At 46.3% G+C, this 27,106-nt stretch overlaps 2 non-coding genes and 2 pseudogenes across 2 annotated transcripts; all 4 read right to left on the minus strand.

The window, feature by feature from the left end:
• Window positions 1-10,555: 10,555 nt before the first annotated feature.
• LOC118218548 lies at window positions 10,556-10,680 on the minus strand (annotated as a pseudogene).
• Window positions 10,681-16,894: 6,214 nt separating this feature from the next.
• On the minus strand, window positions 16,895-17,063 carry LOC118218545 (annotated as a pseudogene).
• A 7,167-nt stretch (window positions 17,064-24,230) lies between these two features.
• On the minus strand, window positions 24,231-24,345 carry LOC118218615. The gene has a single exon (XR_004763495.1). It is a non-coding gene; the product is annotated as a U5 spliceosomal RNA (small nuclear RNA).
• A 380-nt stretch (window positions 24,346-24,725) lies between these two features.
• On the minus strand, window positions 24,726-24,909 carry LOC118218528. Its single transcript, XR_004763435.1, has one exon. It is a non-coding gene; the product is annotated as a U2 spliceosomal RNA (small nuclear RNA).
• Between the last annotated feature and the right edge of the window lie 2,197 nt (window positions 24,910-27,106).

Raw genomic sequence — 27,106 nt, forward strand, 5'->3', positions numbered from 1 at the left:
CAATGTGTTCCATGAGGCAATACGAATTATTTGACACTTTGATCTGACACAAAGTTTGCATGACATTGTAATATGGTAAGATTACAAAACACAGGGCCAAGTGACTTGAAAGAATTGAGGAAATATTGGGTAGCATTGCTTTGGAATACATGTTATTAAATTTCGGTGAGGCAAGATAGCCTATATTGTTTGTAGTACCGTAACTTGGCGTCATTTTGATATCAATACTTTTAATGGCAGGCCTGGATTTTGCCAGTCTGAATGAATGAGTTATTGACGGTGTATGTCTTGTATGTGTGAGTAACTTGGCATTTTTGTACGTTGAAAACGTGTTTTTTTATGAGATTCAAAATACGATGTTATCTTAACTAAATAATATATGTGGAGTTGAAAATGGGGCGAAGTTGGCAACGTGTGCATCATCACGTGGCTACGTACCTCGTGCGTCAAGTGGCTTATGGGAAAGCAGCGCGAAGTTGGAGGAGGTGAGAGACAACAGAAAGCCGAAAAAGAACAGAAGAATTATAGGTGAGTACAAATTGTTCTAATCATATGGGTAATATATAAAGTTGTAGCGTTTTATTCAATTCCACGACCTTCCCGTGACTTTTGTGTGTAGTAAACGGAACTGCAAAAAGGAGGCTAACGGTTGCTTTGTGGTATCGTAGCCCCATCCGAACCCTAGTTAACTAACTAGATGGTTAGCTAACGAGAGTTCTGATGGGGATATATATATGATAAATGATCGACAACACAGTAACTTGCAAATTAACGGTAACATTATGAAAGCGAACGTCGTGGGTGGAAGAAGAATTGTAAGGTGAGTACAAATTAAGTTATAATCATTTGTATAACGTTAGCTAGTTAATATTAAAAACTATAGTTAGCGTATAGTTAGTTAGCTAGCTAGCTAACGAGGCTTCGGGTGGGGCTAGCATGTATGCTAATTTATGGTCGACTACACAGTAAAGCTGCACACTTCCATTGGAAAACCGTCTGGGTTAATTGCCTGTGTTCTGTATCTCTCCTATGCAGCCAAAGTTCGTCGAAGTAAAAAAATATTTTAATGTGTCAGATACTTGTACACTGCGCTGAATCAAACATCTGTATGCGTTATTAAAAAAAAAAAAAATTTCTTACGAGCCGGCAGTGCGAAATACTATGGTGAGAAGAAGAGCCTGTAAAAGAATATGGACAAAGCTACTGTGACGTCCCCCATTGACGCAATGGCGGGCACGGCCATGTTGTCGATTTGGAGCCAAAACCATAGAGTTTAGTGGTTCTGTGATTTACAATGTGATTGACAGTCCGGTGTGGAAAAGCCCATCAACCTGAACGAATGATTGCAGTACGAACTCGAGGCAAGCTGACTTTCTGCCGTTATGTTTTAAAATATATTATCAAATTTTTACGTAGTTTAATTTCCATCCGTGACTGTACTGTGTCATGTAATCACGTTATATGTATGACATTAATAATAAAATTATGTTCATTTATCTTCAATTTATGTTTCTGAGCAAAACGAATATGCTTAGCTAGCATATCAGTTTGCCAGTGAGCTAGGTAGGCTATCCGTGGTTAGCTCACCCATTAGAAATATGAACCACGGGAAAAACGTCGACTACACTGATGGTCAATCAATCAGAGATGTGTACTGGTGATTTGACTAGGTTAATTTTCATATAACTGTCTGGTAGACCTGCTGTTACCGAGCAAGTGATCACCGCAGGTTTTCGCCACAGTAGGTTAATGAGCCAGTAACTGCTACTCCATCGCCGTTTGTGGTGTTCACTTGCTGGGTGACGCTAGCTGACCGATCGTTCGCAAGTCACTTTTAAACGAATAAAAATTAACACTGTCAGCGGTAATTAACAAATCTATTTAACAACTGATCTGCAGGCGTGTAAATATGACAACTCACTTTGTATAGCAGGTTTTCCACCTGGTGCATGGAAACAAAAATAATGTACATTGAATTTCTAATTATTATTTTTCCTCGTAGATCATCAAAACCAATGGAGAAAATCCAATATGCGCAAGGAGCCCCCAGGATCGATTCTGAGAACCACTGGCTTAAATCAGGGCTCGAAATTGCGACCATTTTGGTCGCATATGCTCCCGAAATTTAATCTGTGCGACCTCAAAATATAATTGGGAGCATTTGTGCGAGTGCAAATAATTGTTCTGGTGCGACCTTTTTTTTCTTTTTCCAGTCGAACGTCTCTTTCTCTGTAAATTCGCTAGTTAGTACACTCAGGCTGTGCCTTGTGAGCTGACGGTGACCCTTCTAACCAATCGTGAGCTTGACATTCTTACCTTTAATGCTGATTTAAATTGGTTAATATTAACCTTAAATCACTCCCTTTCGCTGCACTCTACTGTCAGAGAGCTAACGCGTTAACTAATGTTACCTGAAGACAAAAGTTTATGTTCAATTTATTAGCGTTATCGAAAGCTGAAAAGTTGAAGCGAACGATTATGGCATTTTTTAAAAAAACGTTAACGTAGTGTTTTGTGTAGCGACCCGGTTGAAACAGCTAATTTCTCCGATGCAGTTTACTGGCGGTTGATTTAATTAGCAGTATTAATGTGACAAGAAGCGCTTTGTCGTTTGAATGCATAACACCCAATTCCTTGAAGAGTCGATACATTTTAGGCGTGACAGTTTAACTTACTTGTAAACCGTACTGTTATATTGTCGTTTTTTATCAATAAAAGTCTATTGCATATATTGTTGGTGCTTCTTACATTTTGGTGGGTGCTCCTAACTTTTTGAAGTTGGGAGCACCAGTGCTACCAAGTAAAAAAGTTAATTTCGAGCCCTGTTAAATGCTCTTGTCGGTCTCTAAATGCCAGTCTTACAATGACGGTTAATTTCGTTAAATTCTGTGTGTGTGATTTCATCGTGAGTTGTAGCCTAATAAACCTTAAGACTCTTAATTCGCTTTGTGAAACTGAAAAATTCTGCAGTGTTTATCCCAAAAGCGCGATTATAGTATCTTTGTCACATCTGTGAAGCATGGCCCAAGTAGACATTTACGGAACAAAGTGGACTATATATGTATTACCCTCATTGTTTTATTATACCAGTGTGTGTTTGCGCGTTTGCAAAGCCTAGTAATAAAACCATTTAGCTAGTTCTGAGCATAATGACAGATTCAAAGACTAAACGAACTCACCCGATGCTGTCTTCAAATGGATCCATGCCAAAGAAAAGTAATTATTCATCCTCTCAAAAAGCTTTTACTGACAAACTTTTAGTAGCCTAGTGTGCACTCTGGCTGGCACTGTCTTCCATTGTTTCCCCGACGTGATAAAAACTAGACCCTACGGTGTCGGATTACTTGCGTCGCCATGGATGTCTTTCAGCTTCGCTGCTTGGACCCCTAATTAAAGGGGAGAAAGGGGGAGTGAGTCTTCCGGTCCTCTCCTAGTCTACCCTGAGTAACTACAACAAAAAGGTGCAAAAGAAAACCTTACCACATGGTCTATCAAGTATACAGACGTGATATTTGGTTTAAGAACAATGTTAACTGTTAAAATAACAAGACACAACTGTCGCAGCTCTACAAGAACAATGAGAGAGCGAGCTGTACCGAATCGCCATCTTTTATGAGGGAGGCAATTTGGCAATTTGCACCCAGAACCAACCAGCGCGCACACCCATGTGTGCACCCGCTGCAGCCTGCGGAGAAAGAGCGATTCCTACTGGACAAAAGAAATAAAAACTACTACAAAACGAATTTCCGCAAAAATAATAACAGGAGCACATAACTGGGTGCATGTGTGTTGTGTGTGTGTATGTGTGCATGTTTGTGTGTGTTTGTGTTGTGTGCGTGTGTGTGTGTGTGTGTGTGTGGTCTCCACAGGCTGGGTTTGTGCACCCGCTGCAGCCTGCGGAGAAAGAGCGATTCCTACTGGACAAAAGAAATAAAAACTACTACAAAACGAATTTCCGCAAAAATAATAACAGGAGCACATAACTGGGTGCATGTGTGTTGTGTGTGTGTATGTGTGCATGTTTGTGTGTGTTTGTGTTGTGTGCGTGTGTGTGTGTGTGTGTGTGTGTGGTCTCCACAGGCTGGGTTTGTGCACCCGCTGCAGCCTGCAGAGAAAGAGCGACTCCTACTGGAGAAAAGAAGAAAAACTACTACAAAACTAATTTCCGCAACAGTAGCACATAACAGTTTGCACGTGTGTTGTGTGTAGTTGTGTGTGTGCGTGCGTGCGTGCGTGCGTCTGTGTGTGTGTGTGTGTGTGTGTGGGGTCTCCACAGGCTGGGTTTGTGTAATCTCACAGAGGGCTGCTGTGATGTTCTGACCTCAGTCCTGCGTTCTCTTCACTCAGAGCTGAGAGATGTGGAGCTCAGAGACAATGAGCTGCAGAATTCAGGAGTGTACTGAAAACTGCAAGGACTGGGGTGAGTACAAACAGAAACCCCTTCAATCAAAAAGGGCTCCAATGTACTACTAAATAGAACACTGATGTTAATAATGACTAAATATAGCAATAATATTACTAATATTTTTAATGTTAAAATAGACAAGAGTTATTTTTCTTCACAGAAATATAGCAACATTTTCCTGTTCTTCCCATTGAAACACAAACATTAAATCTGACATCAGTTGGAAAAACATCTTTTTGAGAAGCGTCAAATTGTTTCTGTTCATACTGTATTTTTATTAAAATATGCTGTTTTTTAGATCTGTTTAAAAGTGAAAGACCTGTTTAAAGATTATTTAGTTTACAATTGTTTAATTTTTGAAATATATTTAATATATTTTTCTATTGTTTAGTGTTGTAACACAATAGGCCTATGCTTATTGATATGTTGAACAGGCTTCAACTTAAAGGTTGTCAATAAGCCTCGAAATTCGAAAATAAGGTCAACCCTTGTGGACATTGTTTCTGTTCTCTTAAGGTAATTTCAGTTTCGATAGGTACCGAGTATCGAATCAGTATCATTTAAGTTTCAAGTATCATTTCAGTATCGAGTATCGTGATACTAAACCTGGTATTGTGACAACAATAGTCTGACGCCTTTTTTAGTTGCGGTGCAGAAGCGCTGCAGCTCTACATACACGCCAGGCCATCTAAGTGTTACGACATGCCATCTATGTGCTACGACGTAGTAAAGGCCTTTACGGCAAGCGGCCAGGACACATCCATGGCGAAGCAACTAAGCATTCCGACAGCGTCTCTTAGCACAAAATTGGCCATAAGTCATCAATACTTTATACAATCATCATATTCAGTAGATATGTTGGGTGAAGGCATATGATCATGAGGACAAAACCATTTTAAAATCACTCCATAGGGGGCGCAATAGTGCCAATGCTTGGACCCCTCCCAACGCTGAATGTGCTCTACAACTTTGCTTTCGGGAGCACCTATGTCTGCCATATTGTTTGCCCGCCATTTGGACTTTTTTATTAGTTGGGGTGCGGAAGAGCTGGAGCTTCAAATCTAAGTGTTACGACATCTAGTAAACTTCTTTACGGCAAGCGACATCCATGGCGACGCAAGGAGTCCGACACCGTAGGGTCTAGTTTTTATCAGTGAGGGGAGGGTCTGACCGTCGCGGAAGGAATGGAAGACAGTGCCACCCAGAGTGCGTGCTACGATACCAAAAGTTTGTTTGTAAAAGCTTTTTGAGAGGATATATAATTACTTTTCTTGAGCATGGATCCATTTGAAGACAGTATCGGGTGAGTTCGTTTAGTCTTTGAATCTGTCATTATGCTGAGAAATGGCTAAACCATTTTATTGATAGGTTCTGAGTTTCTGTGCAAACGCGCTAAAACACACTGGTATAATGAAACAATGACGGTAATACATATATAGTCCACTTCGTTCCGTTGCTACCATAACATAACGACCTACAGCTGCAGTTTCTCGCTGCAATTACTAATATTGAATATAAACAAAAGGCGCAATTTATGCTGTAGTCTGCCAATGTCTACATAAATAATACGGTCCATTTGAAGACAATATCGGGTGAGTTCGTTTAGTCATTAAATCCGTCATTATGCTGAGAGAAATCGTACTCTCAATTTAATCTCTAAATTGACTGTAAGCTTAGGGTTGTAACTAGGTAGTTGTTTCGTAGGTGACTTAGTCTTAACTCGTCTTAACTATTGCTTGTATTTTTGCATAGACTGCGTTGCTGCTGTTCTTGTTTGTGTTAGTGTTAATCAGTTTAACCTACAGGGTCCAAGTTGAACTATGCGGTTGTTCCCTGCACTTGGAACGGTACTTCTCTCTAGGGCTTTCGACACACTTGTTCCCGATTATGATTATGCACTTTGTTGTACGTCGCTCTGGATAAGAGAGTCTGCCAAATGCCTGTAATGTAATGTAATATTCCGTAGCAACAAGATAAACCTGACATTAGCCCTAAAGTATGCCAATACAGCAGTGAAAACGCTGCCCACTGAATAACGAAATAAACAAGACAAAGTTTTTAAAAATTATACCATGTCATTCTACAGTCAATATCTGGGTCTAAACATTGAACAAATATACAATTTTACCAATGATTTTACGCGTAGAGATGTCCCTTTTGCGACTGAGTGGTCATATATTGTCTTGGACAATCCGTCTGTGAAATATACGCACATTTGTGATAACTGGGTAGGCTACATTCCAAAATAGCTGTGCGTAATACCACACCTGTTGCTTACGGCGTTGTCGCCCTTTTTAGTACAATTTGGTTTGATTGACAATTCATTTATTCAGTTGGTGAGAGTATAAGCTTTCTAACAATGTATAACGTCTGATTTTGCTGTTGGAATAGCGTTTTATAGGGCAACGTAACCGAAAATTTTCTTATCTGCCAACGTCTAAATAAATAAAACGGTAGGCTACTTTGCGCGCAGCACGCAGATCGCGAGTTGATATTACGTCTTTTTTTTTCGTTTTTTCTCAATGTCGTATTTATTATTTGAAATGTGTATTTGTGTTATTATTCTATCTGTCTCTGTGGCGCTCTGAAATGTGCATTCTGAAATGTGCTAAGCTGAGTAATGGATTGGAATATGTGTCTGACGTAGTGTTGCACGGTATACCAAAACTTCAGCACTTTCTCGGTACTTAAAAAAAAAAAAAAGAAAAAAAAGAAACGGTTCGTTATTAGAATATTCCGACGTTCGGTAGTTTTGAGTCTAATGTAAAAGCCAGGGAAAATTGTCTCCCGCATTACTGATTGAGAGGATGAAAAGTGTAATTTGTCAGAATCTTCGCTAGAAGGCAGTAGCAACTAAGGTTGCCAAGCGAGGTGACTTGCGCTTGTGCGCTCAGCTCCTTGATACAGTGCAAGCTTTGACTCAGTTCACTTCAGTAGCAATAGGTATACCAATTTAGAAATATTTTATTATAGATAGATGCTGTATTGTTATTAAAATATGCTGTTTTTAAATCTATTTAAAGGTGAAAGACCTGTTTTAAAGATTATTTAACTGTCTAATTTTTGAAATATATTTAACATTTTTCTAATGTTCAGTGTTGTAACACTATAGGCCTATGCATATTAATATGTTGAAGAGGCTTCAACTTAAAGGTTGTTAATGAACCAGGTTGTTAATAAACCATGAATTCGAAAATGAGGTCAACCCTTGTGGACATTACGTTTCTGATCTATTAAGGTAATTTCAGTATCGTTAGGTACCGACTATCGAATTAGCATCGTTTAAGTTTCAAGTATCATTTCAGTATTGAGTATCGTAATACTAAACCTGGTATCAGTATCAAAGTCAAAATTTTGGTATCGTGACAACACTAGTGTGACACTTAGATGGCCGAAACACTGCAGCTGTGCATACACGCCAGACCATCTAAGTGTTACGACATAGTAAAGGCCTTTACGGGAAGCGGCCAGGACATATCCATGGCGACGTAACTAAGTCATCCGACAGCGTCTCTTAGCACACAATTGGCCATAAGTCATCAATATTTTATACAATCATCATGATATTCAGTAGATATGTTGGGTGAAGGCATATGATCATGAGGACAAAGCCATTTTAAAATCGCTCCATAGGGGGCGCGATGGTGCCAATGCTTGGACCCCTCCCAACGCCGCTTGCGGCTTTAATTGATATTTTTTCTGTCAACGGAGGGTTCACCCCAACAAACTGATGAGGTATACAGACTTAATAGAGTACAACAGAAAGCGAAAACCCTCCTCTTCTGACAAACTTCCTGTGTATTGTTTTATTTAAAGGGATATGATTTTGGCCATATTTGAATTTGCACATGGCTATTTTATATTTTGTTTATTTCTATTGGACAAGCATTTACAATTTTATATTTTGGACATTTGGATTTTTACATTCATCTTGCTCTGCTTATTTCAACATTAAATCAGATTATATGAAGTAACTCAGTACTTGAGTAGTCTTTTCACAAGATACTTTCTTACTCTTACTCAAGTAATTATTTGGATGACTACTTTTACTTCTACTTGAGTCATTATTATTTTAAAGTAACAATACTTTTACAGTTTTTGGCTACTCTACCCACCTCTGCTCGTAGGTCGCCATTGCCTTCTCTTCTCTTGTCTTGATCTTAGCCAAAAGGCCGAGAAGCAATGGCCTGAAAATTGGCCACAGCTGGCCGCCGCCGCCCAGGGGGCCGGGAATCCGATCGCGGGGTCATTGGTCCAAGGCCCCCTCAACGCTTCCCCCGGGACCACTGGCCGTCACCTCAGCTCCACACACAAAGCCCCACGTCCCCTGCCACGGTAGCTACCTACATGCTAAAGGCTCTTATCGCTGTTTAATTGCTCAAGCACTCGCAGAACAGCTATGTAATTACCTAGCTAAGCAAGCAACGAGGCAGTCCATACTCTATAACACATGTACCTGACAAGTCACAAACCAGGGACACATGGCAACAAGTCATCAACAAGCTCTCTTAAGAACAGAAAAGTCGCCCCGTCCGGCGGACGGAGCATCCAAAAATAGCACAAACTCAGGAGTGTTCCTCTCCACAGAAATCTTTAGTAAAATGTATCTTTAATGGTTTTAATGCACATTTTACATTTTTAAAACATTACTTTTTTCCTTTTTTTCTTTAAAAAAAAAAAAAATCAGAACAGGAACCAAAGCACATTTATACCTTTAAATCTTTAGTAAAATGTATCTTTAATGGTTTTTATACACTTTACATTTTTAAAAACGTATTCCTTTTAAAAGTCAAAAAGGAACTCAAAGTACATTTAAACACAGACATTCCCTAACTTTACAAAAAAATCAAAACACTCAAAAAAGGAAACCTATTACAAAACAGTCTACCTATATTTAACTAATAAACACAACCCAGCATTATTTTAATAGTATATACAATGATTTAATTAAAAGAATTATCAAAAATACATGCGCTCGGGGTGGTGTGCAGAGCAAGTGCCCCTCCTGGGGGGGTGGACTATATGATGAGCTCTTTCCAGTGGTCCACCCCCCATTTCTCTCACGCCAGGTCCTTGTTTTTCCTAAAGTCCACCAAAACGCCGTCCTGGAGGAGGTTTTGAGTCCTCCTCCGGAGAGTGACCAGGTCCACAGTTGTTTTTTGGTAGACCTTGATGTTCCTCGTCTCCCACAGGACCTGCTTGATGGTATTGACGATCCCCCACTGACGCTGGAGCTCCGTGGTCTTGAGTCCCTCTCGGGGGCCGTAGAGGACGCTCTCAGCCGTCAGGGAAGACCTCGCCAGCAACCTGTTATGGGAGACAGAGGAAACAACAAGGCCCCAGACCCGCCTAGCCACGGTGCACTCCCAGAACAGATGGTAATTGTGTTCCGAGTCAGTGCAACCGTGGGGGCAGCGCTCAGTCAGGGCTAAGTGCCGGCGGTACATAAAGACTCTTGTGGGGAGACACCCGTGAGCTGTCATCCAGGCAATGTCTTTTTGCTTGTTAGTAAGACACTTGTGTGTTACATTTGCCCAGATGACTTGCGGGTCCCGGGCCGGCCCTGACCTCGGGAGCGTGGCGGCCTCTTTAGATCTTAAATGAGCCATGATGATTTTATAGCTCCATCAAGAGAGAGAGAAAGAGAGGCACGTCCGCTCAAATTAGACCCAAAATCCATGAGCCCACTGTCCTCAACTAGATAACCAGTAGAGGGCAGTAGACTTGTGAACAATGAAGAGAAACCCGAGCACACGTAGCCTCTCGCCGTTACCAGCCGCCGTAGGCCCTCCCGGCCCGGAGCCGCAGGCCCGGAGTTGTCCGCCGGCGCCCCCGTGCGTTATCCGCGGAAGAGGGAGAGGAGACGCAATAACCGCCCGACTGGCAGAGGGGGCAAGCGAGCCACGGACCGCTGCAAACCGGCTCGCTCGCTGACTTACTTGACCAACTTCACTTACCCAGCTAGCTGATGAAGAATGATAGAAAGAAAGAAAGATAGAAAGAACGAAAGAAAGACACACGATAAAACTATTTCTTTTATTTAAAAAAAAAAAAAAAAAACAACCCACAAGGACTCAGTTGCTTGTCTACTCCATGAAGAAGAAGAAAAAGCAGCAGCAGCAGCATTCGCCCTTCCTTTGCACCCAAAAATAGAGGCGCACCGTTCCCGGACATACTGCAATACCGGGTCGATGCGTGGAGCGGACGGAGCAAGCTCCTTCTCCGACTCCCAGTCTCAAAAATCCGTTTAATATTAAACTGATAAGAACAGGTTTTTTTTTTTTGAAAATTTTTTTTTATTCACACACCAATACAGCACTATTTTACTCAAAACCCCCCTTTCCCCCCATTGTTTAGATTATATGTATGTGCACAAACTCACCTTTTCCTCTTTCCCTTCCAAACAAACCCCATAGTGCCAAAACCCTCCATTTCCGCCCCTTCCCGCTCACAAGTCCCAATGTCCCAAAGTCCATCTCTTCCATTTTGAAACAGAACAGGGCACAACCATGACAACACAAAATCTACACAATCACATCACTAGTTTCCACCGTTCCCATGCTGCATGAAAACCCCACCGCAGCACTTCCCACTGAAAACGGCGCTGTATATCCGCTTTCACCATCTCCCCCACCCCCCTCACCGTCCACCCTTGCTTCACCACCCCCTTCTCTCCCCGCGCCCCCCACAACTTCTGCTTCACCAAACTGATCAATAGAAGAACCAAAAGTTTCTCTCTTCCCTTCTTCCTCCGCAGTCCCTCCCCATAACACACCCTTTCCCAACTTACATCCCCCAAAACACTATACATCCTCCCCATTAAACCCCAGACTTCCTGTGCAAACTTACAATTCCAGAACACATGCTGCACAGTTTCCTCTTCCTCCCCACAACCCACCCTCGAACAACACCGGTTTCTTGTTAGTCCGTGTCTGTATAGCACATCTGTGACTGGCAGTCTACCATAGGCAACAAGCCAGTTTAAGTCCTTTAACCTGTTGCCTATCATTTTTGGCTGCACAGCAGCCCAGACTTCTCTCCCCACCCCGACCCCTGTTCCTCCAACCGGCTGCAGCTTTCCTCTTAAAGCCTTGTATAGCCTTCTATGCTGCAGTACCATTTCCTTATCCCTGCATTCTACATGTCTCCTTGCCCATCGTCCCACCTGCACATAATGGGCAGGGGCCTCCTCCCCCCTCGGCACCCTATTATCCCACCCCACCAGAAATCGCACGTACCCCGAAAACCAAAACCGAATGAAATACTGAAATTTGTGAGCCCTTTGCCTTGTTAAAGCCACACACAGGTTGCAGAAAAACAACACATCTAACTTTAATGGGAGATTAGGCACACCCCCCCCCCCCCCCATCCTCTATCATCATGTACCTAATATCCCTCCTCACATATTCGTAGCCCCCCCATATAAACTGCCCTTGTCAGCTCTCTCCTGAGCCGTGCCGGCAATGGAAACTGTTACGTGCCAGGTTTGTTTTTTTCTTTTGGTCTCATTATTCCGTGAAGTCTGCTACGGGTCACTCCGCAATTGGTGAAGAAGAGGGAAGAGTGCGTTGTTTCCCCCCCAATCCTCTTCTGCGGACCTGCCTGGCGGCCAATGAGGAACAGACCCACACCTATATATATAGCGAATATTGTCAGTTACACTCCAGTGACTTGGATTTGAATGTTAGTTGCCTCCTGTATTACTATTGTGACTTCGTGCTATTTTGACTTCTGTGCATCGATCGTAATTTCTGAAAAGACTTTAAGTTTGGGTTTGCGTCTCTGGTTTGGTTGCTGGTTTTGTGTTGGGTTAGGAGTGGGATTTAAGTAGGTGTTTGTTTTCTTAACTGTCACTGTTAGTTTCACTTGTGTATATATATAAGGAGTGGGATTTAGGTAGGTGTTTTTTTTCTTAACTGTCACTGTTAGTTTCACTTGTGTATATGTATATATAGATACGGGCGTGTACCACCCTTGTATGTTTTTGTTCAGTTTAGAATAGCCAGTGTAGTTAGTTAGGTTCGGAAGATTTTCGGGTTTCAGTTAGTTAGTTTCTTTCATTTCTAGAATTGTTAATAGCTTATATTTCTGTTTTGGTTATCTTCTTTTGTTTGGTACCGCCCAGTGTTTCCCCTCCTGTTTGTTCATTGTATAGATAATTAATTGTGTAAATAAAATTTAATCTTTAATGATCATTCATTTTTTTACTCCCCTGTACCCCTAGACCACAATGGGGACGTAACAAAATTGGGGGCTCGTCCGGGATCATTAATTACTCATTATTAATTATTTCCCGATACTTAATTGTCTGATTATTGTAGATTAATATTTATTTGCGTCTTGGTTTTGGACATTGCTTTGAGGTCCGCAGTTGCGGTGTGTGCTCTCTCTTACTGCAATGCAAATTTATTGGCTAGGCCCAGGAGGTATGCTCTGCACTGTCGCTGGAAGACAGTTTACAGTATGACATGGTTAAAACTGCTGTTTTGTGTGCCTATGAGCTTGTCCCTGAGGCTTACAGACAGAAGTTCAGGAATCACAAGAAATCCCTGAATCAGACATTCGTTGAGTTCGCTAGAGAGAAAGGGGTTCTCTTTGATAAATGGTGCTCAGCTACTAAAGTCGCTGACCTTACCTCTCTTCGTGAGTTAGTTCTTATCGAGGATTTTAAGAACTCCCTGCCGGAGTGTGTTGTTGTGTACTCGAATGAGCAAAAGGTTACTTCGCTGTCACAGGCAGCTGTCCAAGCGGACGAGTTTGTGTTAACTCACAAAACTGTGTTCATGTCTTCTCCTCGTGCTGCGTCTCGGAGCCGAGAAAAGCTCTAGTATTATGTCTTCTGTAAGACCTGACAATCGTCCTCGACCAGTTTCCCCATGGGCAACGGAGTGGAAATGTTTTTACTGCCATAAGCCTGGTCACATAATTGCCGATTGTTTGGTTTTAAAGCGAAAGCAGCAGCGGCAGAGTTCTGAACAGCCCAAGAGTGTTGGTTTAATTAAAACAGTCCCTAGTATTTCTGAACCTGTACCTAGCGCTGAGAATGTTCCTGACTCTGGTTATGAACCTTTTATTCTTAAGGGGTTTGTTTCGTTGTCCGGAGATCAGAAAGATCCGGTACCTGTAACTATGCTAAGGGATACTGGAGCGGCTCAGTCCTTCATTCTCTCTGATGTACTGCCTTTGTCCAGCGAGACTTTTAATGGTTCTCATGTTTTAGTGCAAGGCATTAACATGGGCTTTATGACGGTGCCGTTGCATACTATTCATTTGCAGTCAGAGCTAGTAAATGGCTTTGTGAAAGTGGGAGTAAGAGCCTCTTTACCCGTAAAAGGTGTTACTTTTATTTTGGGTAACGATCTTGCTGGTGGGAAGGTACTGCCGGTATTGGAAGTGTTGGACACACCAGACGCTAAGACTCACCCTGACGAATTAACTCGTACATTCCCAACTGTGTTTCCCGCATGTGCTGTCACCCGTGCCCAGTCTCGTAAAGCTGGAGATGTTGACTTGTCTGATTCCTTCCTAGCCTCTCCAGTTTTGGGGGAACAGTCCTCCTCACTCTCGCTGAAAACGGAGGTCCCTGTGAGTATGAATGACGCAGAGACTGACGCATTGCATTTGCCCTTTACTCGAGAGCACCTTATAGCTGCCCAGCAGGCTGATTCTTCTCTGGCAAAGTATTGTCCTCGGCAAACAAAGAAAAACGATCTGCTTATTTCATGGAGAATGGGTTGTTAATGCGCAAGTCGTTTCCCACTGTCTCTACAGGATTAGAGTGGAGTGCTGTATATCAAATTGTTGGGCCTTCTGAATTTCGGCAGCACGTGTTATATTTGGCTCATGATCACGTGTTGTCAGGACATCTAGGTGTTACGAAAACGTACAATCTGCTGTGGTCCGATATTGCCGTACTTGCTCCACTTGTCAGTGTACGGGAAAACCGAGTCAGGTTATTCCGCCCGCACCCCTTCATCCAATACCAACTATGGGTGTACCATTTGAGCGCGTGTTGGTTGATTGTGTTGGCCCATTACCCAAAACCAAGTCTGGCCATCAGTATTTGCTAACCGTAATGTGCACAGCTACTAGGTATCCTGAGGCGATACCTCTTCGTAAAATTACGGCTCCTGTTATAGTGAAGGCATTGGTTCAGTTCTTTTCTACCTTTGGGTTGCCTAAGATTATCCAGACGGACCAAGGTTCAAACTTTATGTCGAAGCTGTTTGCCCAAGTAATGAAGACTCTGTCTATTACCCACAAAATTTCCAGCGCTTATCACCCTGAATCGCAAGGTGCGCTTGAGCGATTTCACCAGACCCTGAAATCTATGTTACGCGCGTATTGCCTAGATACTGGGAATGACTGGGACGTAGGTATCCCTTTGGTGTTATTTGCTGTTCGTGAAACTGTGCAGGAATCACTGGGGTTTAGCCCTGCTGAACTTGTTTTCGGGCATACTGTTAGAGGACCATTGAAGTTACTTAAAGAGAAGTTATTGTGTGATGATTCCTGCTCCGATACAAATATTCTGGATTATGTTAGTGAGTTTCGTGAGCGATTACACACTGCTTGTGCTGTTGCTAACAAGGCTTTGTCTTCCTCTCAAGCGAAAATGAAGGTTCGCTATGACAGGAAAGCTGTGCCTCGTTCTTTCCAGCCAGGGGACAAGGTTCTTGTATTGTTGCCCAATCCTGGTTCTGTTCTGCATGCACGATTTTCTGGTCCTTACATCATTGACCGTAAACTGAGCGAGACGGATTACGTTGTCCGAACTCCCGATCGCAAACGCCAATCACGCGTCTGCCACCTTAATATGCTAAAGCCTTATCACGACCGAGGAAACTCTCAGGAAGAGTCCCAGAGAGTGACGGTAGGGCCCACTGTCTCCTCTGTAGCCACCGCCTCTGCGCTGCATTCTGGTGATGACATAGATGGGCTTGTTTTACGTAACACCCTTGATCAATGTGCTCGGTTAAGGAATTCTGAGATGTTGCAGAATCTATCATCTGTTTTAACTCATTTAGATGAAAAACAACGAACAGACATTGTGCAATTAATAAAAGGGTATCTTGTTTTATTTTGTGTTACTCCCGGAACGGAATGCCACATTCCTGGAGCAGGATGACGTCTGAGGGGACCTGAGACAGAATGGAGAAAACTGTGTGTCTTTTGGCAGGGTCTTTGATACTGCGAGTGTTGAGTGATGAGATTGTTATTTTGTGTGCCATGAATTTTATTGTTGTGTGTGATTTATGAACCGATATTGCTATTGGCGATTTGTTTGCAGATTTTATTGAGTTTATCATTAACAATGTCCTGGTTATTAAGGCGCCTACTCACCCCCGGACCATGTACACTCACAGGCCTCCCCTCCTGACTGCCTGGGAGGTTCCGTCCTGGAGAGGTGGGGGCAGGTGTTCTTGCCCCAGGCTTCCCCCCAGTCCCTGGAGGGCCCTGAGAGGAGGATGATGCTCCAGATCCTTTAACAGGGTCTGGACCGGAGGCTGGTTGGTCCCTAGTGATTCTTGGTAGAGTGTTGATGGTGGTTTGTAAAATTTCCGTGTGGTGTATGGGCGGTGGTGTGGGTGGTTTTGTAGGGCGGGGAGGGGGCTCAGGCCTGGCTGCAAGTTCTGTTCTATGTCCCGGTTTTGAATGTAACTGTGTTAATGGTTTTGTGGTTTTTGTTATATGGCGGACTATTGCTGGGTTGGGAGGTTGACTAGGTTGTTGTTGTTGTGCTGTTGTTGGTGATCTGACGCGTTTGCCCTTCTTTTTTAAAATTTTTTGCCACGGTGTAATTGAGTCTGATTCTGAGGTTGAGGAGTCTGACTCCAACACCACAATGGGGGTGTCGGAGTCAGGCTCCTCCTTGACAGTGACGGTGACGGGATTGGTGGGACCTAAGTCAGCAGGGGACACTGTGGAGTTGGGGGTTTCGGCGGTGGGGATACAGAGGATAGGGTCTTGTGCTGAGGTCTGTGCATGTGGGGGTGGGCTTCCAGGCTGGGAGGAGGTAGGGGTGGGTGGTCTGGTGCGTGGCATGGGGGTGGGCGGGGGAGGCGGTAGAGGGCAGTAGACTCATGAACAATGAAGAGAAACCCGAGCACACGTGGCCTCTCGCCATCACCAGCCGCCGTAGGCCCTCCCGGCCTGGCGACGCAGGGCCGGAGTTGTCCGCCGGCGCCCCCGTGCGTTATCCGCGGAAGAGGGAGAGGAGACGCAATAACCGCCCGACTGGCAGAGGGGGCAAGCGAGCCACGGACCGCTGCAAACCGGCTCGCTCGCTGACTTACTTAACCAACTTCACTTACCCAGTTAGCTGATGAAGAATGATAGAAATATAGAAAGAACGAAAGAAAGACACACGATAAAACTATTTCTTTTATTAAAAAAAAAAAAAACCCACAAGGACTCAGTTGCTTGTCTACTCCATGAAGAAGAAGAAAAAGCAGCAGCAGCAGCATTCGCCCTTCCTTTGCACCCAAAAATAGGCGCACCGTTCCCGGACGTACCGGGTCGATGCATGGAGCGGACGGAGCAAGCTCCTTCTCCTACTCCCAGTCTCAAAAATCCGTTTAATATGTAGTCCCCAGATAGGGGACGTATCAGATATTAAACTGATAAAAACAGATTTTTTTTGTTTTCGAAAATTTTTTATTGTATCATGACAAGTTTACATCCACTTTTACCTTTTCATACCTTTGTGTCTACCCCTCTGTGCCATACAAAAATAAAAACAGTTTTTGGCAAGACCCAATTAAACACAATAAAACCAATAAATAACAATAAATAATCCCTTATTTTTCCCCACCCCAAGGACCAGCCTTTATTAAAACATAAAAACCCGCATAGGTACAAAAAAACAATCCCTCCCCTCTTGTCAATCCCACCAGCCTCCACTGAAATATTTGTGTAGAACGGGGGTGCGTCCTTACCAATCCGACTCCACCCCTCCCACTCCACCAACACAAAGATCCAGTCCATTTTTTCCTTCAGTCCGTGCCCCATATCTGCCATGCTGCAGTGCCCCACGCAGCGTAGGCCTGCTCTCTCCCCCACCGCCGGCAGTCCCGCCGCATGTAGACTCTGATGAAGCTCACTGTCATCTGCCATGTGGCCCTTGGCGACAACATGCGCCTCTCCAGGGTCGCCAGCGATCTGACGACCCACATCGCCTCCCGGGCACAGTTCAACGTCAACCATGCCCGCCTCCATTTTGCGGCGCCCAGCCGCTGCCTCCCATTGCCACCATTCAGGACCCATTCACAGTCCACCCCTCCACCCAGCGCCTGCTGGATCTGAGGGCGGGCCACTGTCCAGAAATCCCTGGCAAACTTGCAGTCCAGCAGCATGTGCCTCACTGTTTCTTCTTGGGAGCAGCCATCCCTGGGGCACTGCGCAGTTGCAGCCAGACGCCGAGCGTGCATGACTGCCCTCACAGGCAGGACTCCAAAATCTCACCCCCCACCCCCTCCAAACCATGTTTTTTTAAAAAGGCTTGAATGGGCCTATAAAAATCCGGCATTTCAAAGGCCACGGGCACCGTTAAAGGCACTCTCCAGAGGCCCAACCGCCTCATGTACCCCCCCATAAAAAAACGTACTAAAAAAGAGGCCTTGTTTTCCCCCCTCACACACAACCCCACATGCAACGCAACAAACTGACACAAAAGGACACGGTAAAAGTCAGGGACCCCCCTCCCCCCTTTCTTTGGCTCCCTGTGCACCTATTCCCTTTTTAGCCTCTCCCACCCACCCCCCCACAGAAACCGAAAAACAACACGTTCCAGACGGGACAACACCAGACGCGACGGGACAAACACCACTCCAATAAACAATAACAGGGGCAAGATCACAGCTTTGATCACTAGGATCTTCCCCTCCATCGTTAGGCTTCTCAGCTTCCAGAAGCTGATCTTCCTCTCCACCTTTTCCACCACCCCCTCCCAGTTCTCTTCCCCCAAGCCCCGGGAGTCAAAATTTACTCCCAGAACCCGCATGTCCCCCCTTCCCACCACCAGGGGGAGCTCCTGGCGCTCACTCTCTGGCCAGTCCCCAAAGACTCTGACCTCAGTCTTCTCTTTATTTAGCCTAGCCCCTGATGCTATGCCAAACCCTTCTGTGAGCTCTAAAGCCCTTTTCACCGCACGACTGTCCGTACACAGGAGAGTCACGTCGTCCATGTACAGGATACACCTGGCCTCCCTCCCCCCACTCCCCGGGATCTTCAGTCCCGAAATCCAGGCATCCTTTCTCAGGACCTGTGCCAGTGGTTCAATGCAGCAGACAAACAGGAGTGGGGATAACGGACACCCCTGGCGGACACCGCAGCTCAATGTCACTACCTCCGTTTGGTACCCATTAACCAGAAAGCTGCTCTGCGCCCCTGCATAGAGCAGTCCCACCCGTGCTATAAACCCGGCGGGAAAACCCATCTTTTGCAGCACGCGGAACATGTACTGGTGCGAGACCCGATCGTAGGCTTTTTCAAAATCTAGATTTACGACCGCCAATTTCAACTGTCTGTCTCTCGCAAGACAGATAGCGTCCCTCACCAATATCAGGCTGTCCGTGATCCTCCTCCCTGGCACGGCACAGGCCTGATCCGGGTGTATCACTTCCCCTAGGACAGCTTTCATACGCAGTGCTAAAATCTTGCTAAAAAGCTTGCAATCAAAATTGAGCAACGTTATCGGTCGCCAATTTTTCATGCAAGTTGGAATAACATCAAAATTATTCCAATAACCCCTTCCATCTTTCTTTTGCCTTATGATACCCCCACCTTATTACATCCCACTGTAACCTCCTCTGTACCTCCCCCCTTATTCTCCCGACCACTCGTCCCACCCCCCACACAACATTCTTCTTAACTAAAACCCCCCTGGCCTCCCACAGGCAAAACTTGGTCAAACAAATAGTAAACCACCACCAAAATCGATTCCGTTCCCTCAGATTGGAATACCCCTTCCCCCGCATTATCTCCTCATAACACAGTCCCTTCAACAAAGTATAAAACAACCCCACCTCCCCCCACACCCTCTGAGCAAAAACACAGTCCCAAAACACATGCCTCACGGTCTCCTCACCCATACACCACTGCCGCGGACAAAACTTATTCCTGGTGAGGGAGTGCCTGTACAGCACATCCCTCACCGGCAAACGCCCGTGTACCCCCAACCAATTCAGGTCTTTAAACCTATTATCTAGACCCTTCATCTGGGTCAATCTCCATTCCCTCTGCTCTACCCCCCACACCCGCACTGTACAAATCCTATCTAACAGGGCAGCATATAATGCCCTGTGATCCAACACCAAATCCCTGTCCCTGCACTCCGGGTACCTTCCAGCCCATTTCACCATATGCTGGTACTGCGGGGGCAAACGCTCTGCTTTAGGAAAACGGTTGTCCCAGCCCACCAGAAACCTCAAAAAAACTGATAACCACAATCTAACAAAAAAATATGCCGGATGTCTCTGTGGTTTTGTGATAACCTCATCCCCACATAACCCAACACATCTAATTTCAGCGAAATATGAGGCACCCCCCTTCCCCCCCTTTCTGTGCCCTGATACATTAAATCCCTGGCTATATACTCATACCCCCCACAAGAACTGAAACACCATCCCCTGCACTGTCCTCCTCCACTTCGGGGGCAGAGGAAAAACCCGCGCCAAAAACAAAAGTGACGACAAAACCTCCGCTTTTACAACTAAAATTTTTCCTTCCAAACTTAACTGCCTCATCTGCCACAACCCCAATTTACCCTTTATTTTACGAATTCTTCCCGCCCAATTTTCCTCAACCTCCTCCTCCGTCCCAAAATCAACCCCCAAGACTCTAAAAGGCCCCGGACACCCCGCTAAACCACATAAACCTCCCGTTCTTCCCTCCCCAAAATACGTCACTGTGGATTTACTCAGGTTTAATTTTGAACCCGAGGCCTTTGAAAACAAACCAATAACCCCTAAAGCCCTTTTTAGGCTGACCTCATCTTCCAGTAGGAGGGTGGTGTCACCTGCATACTGCGAGAGTTTTACCACCCTCCCCCCAGGCCCTGGCAACCTAAGTCCCCTAATGCCAGCCTCCCTCCTTATGACAGCCGCAAAGGGCTCCATATAAGCCACGTACAACAGGGGGGACATAGGACCCCCTGTCGCACCCCACCTTCCTGCAAAATCAAAGCACTTAAATGGCCATTCAAATTAACCCTGTTACCCCACCCCTCTATACAAAATGCCCACCCACCTTAAAAAATTAGGCCCAAAACCAAACCTCCCCAAAACTCGAAATAAAAACTCGTGAAACCCGGTCAAAAGCTTTCTCTTGGTCGAGACCCACCAGCATGAGCGGCAACTTCCTGTCACGCGCCCAGCTGATGGCATCCCGAACCAAGTGAAGGTTCCAAACCATCTGCTTACCCTCCACCCCACACATTTGATCTTCCCCAATAATGTGAGGTAAAGCCTTCTTTAACCTCCTCGTCAAAACCTTGGCCAACACCTTACAATCGACACATAAGTTTGACCGGCCGCTAATTCTTCATCTCCTCCATATCCCCTTTCTTGAATAATAAAGAAATAATTCCCTCCCTCATTGAATTAGTCAAACACCCCTCCCTGAAAATTTCCCTACACACCTCCAATAAATCTGGCCCTATTTTCTCCCAAAAGGCCTTGTACAACTCCACTGGCAGGCCGTCCCCCCGGGACCTTATTAGACTGAAGGCCCCAGAGAGCTTCACTCAGCTCTACCAGCGTAATGTCCCCCTCCAGATCTTCTCGGACCTCATTAGGGACCACCTTCTCCAGGCATCCCAAAATATTTTCCCCCTCCCCAAAATCAACTTCCCTCTTCCCAAATAAATCTTTATAAAACCCTGTAGCCACCTCCACCATTCCCCCTGTCTCAGTCCTCACAACCCCATCAGCCCCACGAAGGCCCTGAATACCCTTCCTCATCCTTGTCTGCTTAACTAAATTTAAAAAATACGCTGAACAAGTTTCGTTTTTAAAAAAAAATTCCCTTTTAGATGAAAACCAAACCCTCCTCGCCCTTTCCTCAAACACCCTTCTTAATTTACTCTTCAAATCCGTATACCCCTCCCATGACACATTCCCTTTTAAATTCCCTGCAACAAAATAATTCTCCAGTTCCCTTTGTAACCTAAAAAAATCCATTTTTTTCCTCCTGGACCTTTTTTTGCAATAATTTATTACAAACCACTTAATTCTTACCTTTGTCCAGTCCCACAACTCCCTTACAGAACTAAACAACATTTTCATTTCCCCCCACCCCTCATAAGCAGAACTAAATCTCTCCAAAATCTCCCTCTCCCTTAAAACAGAAACATTCAATTTCCAAAAACCCCTCCCAAAACTAGTCCCCTGGACAGACAGTTTTGTTGTGAGCCTGTGATGGTCCGAAAACCACACCGGATTAATCTCAGAGGAGACAACATTTGTGCCCCTTGTAACAAACAAAAAATCTATTCTACTTTTAGTCCCCCTGGAATTACCCCATGTAGTCCCTCCCACTCCCGAATTCACCTTTTTAAATGTGTCGACCAAAGAAAAATCCCTAATCACCTTGTTTTAAGTGCCCCAAACTAAAATCACCTGTGCTCTCTAACGACACATTAAAATCCCCGCCCACAATTAACATTCTATGTGTGATTAAACAATTTGCAATTTCACCGAACACATCCTTCCTACCAGCAGAATCATTGGGAGCATAGACGTTTAAAACCCTTAAACTTAAACCCCTCCACTTTACATCCACCCCCAACACCCTGCCCTGCACAACAGAAAACGATTCATTGATTTCAAAATCCCACCCTTTGAACAAAACCCCAACACCTGAGGAATGCACTCCGCCCACCCCCCACCTTGATTGCCCTCCTTTCCATTCCTCAGAAAATAATTTAACATCGTCCCCATCTTTTAAATGAACCTCTTGTAACAAACAAATAATCAAACACTGCGCCCCTCTTAAATTTATCCCGCAACCCCCTAACATTTACAGTGACAATAATTAAACCATTAACATATAAAAAGAAAAGAAAAACACAACTCACATCAATGTGCCCCCTCCACAGTCCCCAGAGTCCAAGGTCAGGAATGGGGCGTCGTTGGGTGACCCCGGCAGACTAGGAGTGCTCCTCACTCATAGGGGACTCCGCTCCCCCTGCGCCCAGTCCCTCAGACCGACCGCTGAGAACTTCTCTCATAGCTCCAGTAACCCCTGAGGGCCCAGGCTCCACCTCGCTTCCCTCCAGCGCGGAAAAACTGTTCTTCAGCTTCACCGTACCGGAAGGAGGAAGACCAGAGTACGGCAACTCCGCAGGCGAAGGCACCGCTGCGTCCTCCGCCTTCCTCATCGCCCTCTTCTTCTTCCTCCCTGCCCTGGACACCCAGCCGTCAGTGTCGGAGGAGTTGTCACCAGACTCCGATCTCGCTGCTCCTCTCTGTTTCCTCAGGCTCGCCTCGTCCACCTCCATCCTGGACTCCTCCCCCACCACCCGTGTCTCCATCTCCTCCTCCTGTACCTCCTTCACCGCAGTAGCCGCAGCTTCTGCCTCCTCCCTTGCTGCTCTCAACTCCCCCAGCACCTCCTCCAGGGGCCGCAGGTCCTGAGGGCCTCCGCCAGGAGCGCCCTCCCGCCCAGCCGCCGCGTCCGCGTAGGACCTCCCCTTCCCCTTCCCAGGGCAGTCACGGAATTCATGGTCTGCCTACCCGCAGCTGTGGCACATCCTCGGCTTGGGGCACGCCGCTGCCATGTGTCCCCTCTCCCCACAGTTCCTGCACACCGCCTGAACACACGTACCTGCCATGTGCCCGAAACTCCAGCACTACCTGCAGAAACTAGGCTGCCTGGAGTAAAACAGGTAGCCCCTCTCCGCCCCGATGGAAAAATAAGCTGGGGGGTGCACCAGCCCGTCAAACCCCTGCGGGTCTTCGTTCAGGAGGACCCTGAACTGCCTTTTCCCCGTCCAGATCCCATCGTTGTCCTGCAGGTAACGAACCCCCGGCAGCACCTTCCCATACCTGGCCAGGAAAAAACCCACCATCTCATCACTCACATGAGGGTTGTAGAGGTGAGTGGTAACCACCTTGTGGTTCCTCTTCTCTAGGGACTCCACCAGAAAAAAGGACAAAGGCTCCTCTTCTACCTTCTCCTTACACCTCTTCACAGCCACACCAAACCCCACTCCAGAAATGAAGGTGACATCAAACGCCTTCTCAGCTGAATTCTGCTGCAGGCAGTACACTCCCACAGGATCCACCTTCACCACAGCACCTTCTTCACAAAATCCCCCCTGGCCATCATATCTTCCTCTTTCTTAAACGCAAAACGCAGCATGTGCCTCAGACCAGGCCCAGCAGGCTGGTTAAATCCCTTTGGAGTCATACTTGAAACTGCTTACTACACTTGATCTTAGCCAAAAGGCCGAGAAGCGATGGCCTGAAAATTGGCCACAGCTGGCCGCCGCCGCCCGGGGGCCGGGAATCAGATCGCGGGGTCCGGCCGGACCCAGTCCCCGCTCGCCATTGGTCCGGGGCCCCCTCAACGCTTCCCCCGGGACCTCTGGCCGTCACCTCAGCTCCACCCACAAAGCCCCACATCCCCTGCCACGGTAGCTACCCGCATGCTAAAGGCTCTTATCGCTGTTTAATTGCACAAGCATTCGCAGAACGGCTATGTAATTACCTAGCTAAACAAGCAAGGAGGCAGTCCATACTCTATAACACATGTACCTGACAAGTCACAAACCAGGGACACATGGTAACAAGTCATCAACAAGCTCTCTTAAGAACAGAAAAGTCGCCCCGTCCGGCGGACGGAGCATCCAAAAATAGCACAAACTCAGGAGTGTTCCTCTCCACGGAAATCTTTAGTAAAAGGCGAAAGATTTGTTCATGATGAAGAGAACACGTGGCCTCTCGCCGTCACCAGCCGCTGTAGGCCCTCCCGGCCCGGAGCCACAGGCCCGGAGTTGTCCGCCGGCGCCCCCGCGCGTTATCCGCGGAAGAGGGAGAGGAGACGCTATAACCGCCTGACTGGCAGAGGGCGCAAGCGAGCCACGGACCGCTGCAAACCAGCTCGCTAGCTGACTTACTTAACCAACTTCACTTACCCAGCTAGCTGACAAAGAATGATAGAAAGAAAGATAGACACACAATAAAACTATTTCTTTTATTTAAAAAAAAAAAAAAAAAAAAACCCCACAAGGACTCAGTTGCTTGTCTACTCCATGAAGAAGAAGAAGAAGAAAAAAAAGCAGCAGCAGCAGCATTCGCCCTTTCTTTGCACCCAAAAATGGAGGCGCACCGTTCCCGGACGTACTGCAATACCGGGTCGATGCGTGGAGCGGATGGAGCAAGCTCCTCCTCCGACTCCCAGTCTCAAAAATCCGTTTAATATGTAGTCCCCAGATAGGGGACGTATCAGATATTAAACTGATAAGAACAGTTTTTTTTTTTTTCCCCCAAAAAAACTCGTATCTCCATCCGCTAGGCTCACAACTGCAAGCCTACATGATCATCAAGCTAAGTGACCAAATCAGATTTGAGCACAGAGCGACTTCACGCTGAACGGAGCTAACCAACATCATCGTCTACACAAAACTCAAAAGAACACAAACCATTTCATCCCAAGTCTTTTCCCATTTTACCATTTTTACTTTATTCTTTACCACTTTTCCTTTTCATGTATTACCCGTTTTCCTTCCCTTTTACATTTCTTTTTCCCCATACAGAGAGATTCCAGTGGTCTACACAAAAACCCACTCTAACCCTCCCCATTTCTCCTGCACCCACTCCCAGCCCCTCACTACCCCATCTGCCCTTATTCTTTCTGCTACCCTCCCCTGGAACTTATAAAACAGCTGGAGAGGCGTCATCACCCTCACCAGCCTCCTCTCTACCTCCCTCCTGTCCTCCCACAACACCAACTTCCCGTACCCCAACACGTCCCACACCAACTGTGCCTTGACTGAGCCCAAACCCTCCATATATCTCCTGTAGAGGAGCTCCTCTCCCCCTACCTTCCAGCCCAACCTAGCCCACTGCAATCGCCTCTGCACCAGGCCCCAAAAAGCCCTGGCAAAGGCACAAGCCCAAAAGGCGTGCATCACTGTCTCGGTACCCCCGCACCCCCTGGGGCAGAGCGAGCTTTGGGAACACCCGTGCCTGTGGAGCACCTCTCTCACTGGCAGTCTCCCTAACGCACACCGCCAATGGATGTCTTCTACCACACCGGAGCCATTCCCCTGCTCACCATGCCCCAGTCTATCCCCAGAGGTACCATGCTTGGGGCCACAGCCTGACGCGCCACCACTGCTTTGTACCACTCCCTGTGGTTCAGCACCACCTCCTTCACCACCAAAGCCGGATCTCTCCTCAGTGCTAGCAACACCGCCTTATAAGCTGGGGTCATCTGCTCCGCCCTGGGCACCACATGCGATAAAGGTGTTAGCCGCCGCAGCGCAAACGATAAGTACAGCCGCACAAAGTAAAAGCACTTGTGTGGCACCTTCTCGAGAAGGCACTTGCATGCCAAGCTGCTGTACATAATCTCCAGCTTCAACGGCAGTCTAATGACATCACGCCCCCCTTTTGCCACCGGCATGCACATAAGCTCCCGGCTCGCATACTCGTATTTCCCTCCCCACAGGAACTGAAACACAGCCCTGGTGAGAGCCAGCCTTACCCAAGCCGGAGCCGGGAATACATACTCCAAGTGCAACACTAAAGGCAACAAAGCTGCCTTAACTGCCATCACCCTAGCCGATAGCGACAAGTGGCGCTGCGCCCACCTCCCCAGGCACATGCACACCATGGCCAACTTTGCCTCCCAATTCCTCTCCGCACTGTGTTCTACAAAGAATTTCACACCCAGTATTTTCAAACCCTCCTCACATTGTGCAAAACCACCGCCATCACCTGTGCTCTCTCTCCATTTACCGCCATAAAAAACCGATGACTTGTTCCAATTCACCTTTGACCCAGTGCCCGATGTGTACACTTCAATCAGGGCCCGTACACGCCTCAAAGAGGCCTGTGAAGATGCAAAGATGGTTGTGTCATCTGCATACTACAGTATCTTAAGCCTCTCCCCCGCAGCCCTGGGAATCAGCACCCCATCCACCCCTGCGTCCTGCCTCACTAATTCCCCAAAAGGCTCTATAGCCAATACATAGAGCAGCGGTGACAAGGGGCACCCCTGCCGCACCCCCCCGGCCTGCATCACCGCCCTGCTGAGATGCCCATTGATCCGGATGCAACTGTACACGCCATTGTACAATGTGCGCAACCACCCACAGAACACACTACCAAATCCCATCCTCTCTATCACCGGGAGGAGGAAGTGATGCTGGACCCGGTCAAAGGCCTTCTCCTGGTCAACACTGACCAAGGCTAAAGGCAGGTTTCTATCCTTGACCCAGTCCAGCATATCCCGCACCAGCACTAAATTCCAGATGAGGGATCGCTCAGGAACTCCACAGGTCTGGTCCCCACTTACCAAAGAGCTCATAACCTTTTTCACCCTCATAGTTAGTGCTTTAGCAATTACCTTATAATCGCTGTTTAAAAGGGTTAAAGGTCGCCAATTCTTCAGGTCCGTTTTCTCCCCCGCCTTATGCAACAGCACAACCACGCCCTTCCTCATCGAAACGGACATTACCCCCATTTCCAACGA

This window comes from Anguilla anguilla, chromosome 18, assembly GCF_013347855.1.
Source record: "Anguilla anguilla isolate fAngAng1 chromosome 18, fAngAng1.pri, whole genome shotgun sequence".
NCBI lineage: Eukaryota > Metazoa > Chordata > Actinopteri > Anguilliformes > Anguillidae > Anguilla > Anguilla anguilla.